The 4,586-nt window shown below is 42.8% G+C and overlaps 1 non-coding gene across 1 annotated transcript; it reads right to left on the reverse strand.

Annotated features, from left to right (window-relative positions):
• Positions 1 to 220: 220 nt before the first annotated feature.
• Positions 221 to 327, reverse strand: LOC131244705 (small nucleolar RNA R71). Its single transcript, XR_009170482.1, has one exon. It is a non-coding gene; the product is annotated as a small nucleolar RNA R71 (small nucleolar RNA).
• Between the last annotated feature and the right edge of the window lie 4,259 nt (positions 328 to 4,586).

Consider the following 4,586-nt stretch of genomic DNA (forward strand, 5'->3'; position numbering starts at 1 on the left):
AGAGAGTCCATATTTATATTTGAAAGAGTTCGATGAGATTATACCTACATTATGTTTTCCTAATGTATCTGAGGATACAATTAGGCTGAAACTCTTTCCTTTTTCCTTAAAAGAGAAAGCTAAGACGTGGTTACATTCACTACGTCCTACATCCATTGGCACATAGAACGACATGCAGAGGGAATTCATAAAAAAATTCTTCCCACATCATAAAACGATTACCCTCAGAAAAGCGATCATGAACTTTGCCCAAAAGGAAGATGAAACATTCTTCCAATGTTGGGAAAGGTTCAAAGATTTGGTCAGTTCTTGCCCACAACACGGATTTGAAACGTGGCGCATTACAATTTTTTTTTACGATGGACTGACATCTTCCATGCGCCAAATGGTCGAGATAATGTGTAATAGAGAGTTCATCAACAAAGATGTTGACGAGATATGGGATTACCTCGATAGTCTCGCTGAAAAAACACAATCATGGGACTATTACCCAATGGCGAACACCACGTTTAGGCCGACTCAATTAAAGGAGAAATGTGGATTATATCTCTTGAAAGAAGAGGATGATCTCAAGTGTAAAGTGACTACGCTTATAAGGAAAGTTGAGGCCATGGAAGGAAAGAAGGATAAGGTCAATGAAATTGTTTGCGGTATCTATGATTGTAACATTCACACAACTGAAAACTGTCCTACAATACCTGCCTTTCGAGGAGTGTTGAATGAACAAGCCAATGCCGTAAATAATTATCAAAGACCTTTTACTGGACTTAACTCCAACACATACAATCCTGGCTGGAAAAATCATCCAAACTTTAGTTGGAGGAATGGACAAACGGCGACTCCTCTAGGTTTCTTCAATCAAAATCCAAATCAAGTGAAACCTCAAGAGGAACCGGTTCAAAATCCCATACAAGAGCTGGCTCAGGCAATGCGGGGAATTACAGATTTTATGCAAAAGATAGACTCTCGTATGACGGTTATAGAAAAGGGGATGCTTCCTGCACAACCTCTCCCCAATCCTAAACCGCAATACGAGAGTAATGATCCCAGCTCTTCAAATCAAATGGGGCATGCTAAATCCATCACCACTCTTAGGAGTGGGAAGATCATTGATAAAACTCTTTCGGTTAAGCCCGAAAAGCCTCAAGAACCAGAAGAGGACAACAATGATGGATCCAGTGATGCCCATCCAGTGATGCCCCACAAAAAGTAGAACCGGAACTTCTAGAGAAGCCAGTTGCTCCATTCCCCCAACGGTTGGTTTCACCAAAACGTCTCTCTAACTCTCAGGATATCCTAGAGGTGTTGAAACAGGTGAAAGTCAACATTCCTCTACTTGATGTCGTTAAACAGATACCTTCATATGCCAAATTCCTGAAAGACTTATGCATGACCAAAAGACGGAAAATTATTCAAAAGAAAATCTTCTTGACTGAGAAAGTGAGTGCCATCCTGAAGTAAGACGTGCCGCAGAAATTCAAGGATCGCAGTAGCCCAACCATATCATGTGTAATCGGGAACCATCGAATTGATCACGCACTTCTTGACTTAGGAGCGAGCGTCAATCTGATTCCCTACTCGGTATATAAACAGTTAGGTTTGGGTGAATTAAAACTCACCTTAACCACACTGCAACTTGCTGATCGCTCTGTTCGTATACCAAGAGGGATAATTGAGGATGTGTTGGTCCAAGTTGATAGATTTTACTACTCTGTAGACTTTATCATCCTGGACACCGAACCCATCAATAACATGAGCACTCAGATTCCCGTCATTCTTGGTCGCCCATTCCTTGTCACGTCAAATGCAATTATCAATTGTAGGAATGGTATCATGACTATGTCTTTTGAAAATTTGACATTGGAGTCAAACATTTTTTTCAATAACTGCAGCAACTCAGAGGATGATGACGATTTCCACGACATTAACATGATTGACTCTTTCGTGGAAGATACGACACCGCTGACCTTATCCTCCGACCATCTGGAGACGTGCCTGACCCACTTCCATGATTTTGATGATGACATGATTAGGGAGACGTGTGCCTTGCTTGATACTACACCGGTACTTGAAGTTAACCGGTGGAGGCCACAATTTGAAGAATTGCCACAAACCGATGTAGTGCCTCTACCGTCTAACCTCAAGCCGCCGAAGCTTGACCTAAAACCTTTGCCCTCTGATTTGAAATATGCCTATTTAGGTCAAGATGAGACATACCTGGTGGTGATCTCTGCCCACCTGGAGAAAGAACAGGAGAGTATACTCATATCTACTCTCATTGAGCATAAAGGAGCCCTGGGATGGACGATAGCGGACCTCAAGGGAATCGATCCTTCGATTTGTACTCACCGCTATATCTTGAGGATAATGCAAAAACTGCTCGGCAACCACAACGTAGACTAAATCCAAACATGAAAGAAGTGGTTAAGGCCGAGGTTCTTAAACTATTGGATGTGGGTATTATATACCCTATATCTGATAGTCAATGGGTGAGTCCAACTCAAGTGGTCCCTAAGAAGTCCGGAATCACCATCGTAGCCAATGCTAATAATGAACTCGTGCCAACTAGAGTCACTACTGGTTGGAGAATGTGCATTGACTACAGGAAGTTGAATACCGTCACGAGGAAAGACCACTTTCCTTTACCATTCATTGATCAGATCCTGGAAAGGTTAGCTGGTCATTCTTATTACAGTTTTCTTGACAGGTATTCGGGATACAACCAGATAGAGATAGCCCCTGAAGACCAGGAAAAGACCACATTTACATGTCCCTACGGCACCTTTGCTTACCAAAGGATGCCATTCGGACTATGTAATGCCCCTGCCACCTTTCAGCGATGTATGCTTAGTATCTTTTCTGATATGGTGGGGCAATACCTAGAGGTCTTCATGGATGACTTCTCTGTTTACGATCCATCTTTCAGCAAGTGCTTGGAAAGTCTTAAATGTGTGTTGAAAAAATGTGAAGAAAAGAACTTGCTACTTAATTGGGAGAAGTGTCATTTCATGGTTCAGAAGGGAATTGTCCTTGGGCATATCATCTCGTCTAAGGGAATCGAGGTAGATAAGGCAAAAATCGATCTTATCTCTAACCTACCCCCACCCAAGAACATCAGAGACGTGCGATCCTTCTTAGGACACGTAGGATTTTACAGGTGATTCATAAAGGACTTTAGTCTTCTCTCTCGTCCTTTATGTAATCTTCTTCAAAAGGATGCTCCGTACGAGTGGACTGAGCAGTGCCAGGAAGCTTTCACCAAGCTTAAGGGCACGTTAACCACTGCACCTATCATGCAGCCACCCGACTGGAGCCTTCCTTTTGAGCTTATGTGCGACGCTTCTGATTATGCTCTTGGAGCGGTCCTAGGCCAGAGAAAAGATAGGCGGCCCCACGTCATTCATTACGCAAGTAGAACTTTAAATTCTGCCCAGGTAAACTACTCGACTACGGAAAAGGAACTCTTAGCTATAGTGTTCGCCTTGGACAAATTTAGGTCCTACTTGATCGGATCCAAAATCATTATCTATACAGATCATGCGGCACTTAAGTATCTTCTTTCTAAGAATGATTCTAAGCCCCGTTTGATACGATGGATCCTTCTACTCCAAGAATTTGATTTGAAAATTAAAGATAAAAAGGGAGTAGAGAACGTAGTGGCCGATCACCTTTCTCGCCTTAATACCTCTGATTCCCTTGAGGCGACTCATATCAACGACATGTTCCCTGATGAACAACTGTTCCGAGTCTCCCATTCACCTTGGTTCGCTGATATTGCTAATTATCTTGCTACAGGTGCCATACCGACACAATGGACTGCGCAAGATAAGAAGAAATTCTTCACCGAGGTTCGCAACTTTTTCTAGGATGATCCTTACTTATTTAAATATTGCCCAGACCAAATCCTAAGGAGATGTGTACCAGACGATGAGCATCAAAGCGTCATCTCCTTCTGTCACTCACAGGCCTGTGGTGGTCACTTTTCTGCTAAAAAGACCACGGCCAAGATTCTGCAGTGTGGCTTTTACTGGCCCACTACGTTTAGGGACACTCATGAGTTTTGCAAAGCTTGTGAGCGTTGCCAGAAATTGGGAGCATTGTCCCGTCGAAATATGATGCCTTTGAATCCCATCCTCATCATTGAAGTATTTGATTGCTGGGGCATCGATTTCATGGGACCATTCCCCCAATCATTTGAAAATCTATATATTTTGCTCGCCGTGGATTATGTCACTAAATGGGTCGAAGCGATTCCATGTCGAAAGAATGACCATCGCACGGTCATTAAATTCCTAAAAGAAAACATCCTTTCTCGATTCGGAACGCCTCGAGCCATCATTAGTGATGGGGGCTCACACTTTTGTAATAGACCATTCGAGAGCTTAATGAAGAAATACGGTATCTCTCATAAGGTGAGCACCCCATACCATCCACAGACAAGTGGACAAGCTGAGATTTCCAATAGGGAGATCAAACACATTTTGGAGAAAATGGTTAACCCAGATCGTAAGGATTGGTCAATCCGATTGACCGATGCCATATGGGCATACCGTACTGCCTTTAAAACCCCTATTGGAATGTCTCCC

This window comes from Magnolia sinica, chromosome 4 (genome assembly GCF_029962835.1).
Source record: "Magnolia sinica isolate HGM2019 chromosome 4, MsV1, whole genome shotgun sequence".
Classification (NCBI taxonomy): Eukaryota; Viridiplantae; Streptophyta; class Magnoliopsida; order Magnoliales; family Magnoliaceae; genus Magnolia; species Magnolia sinica.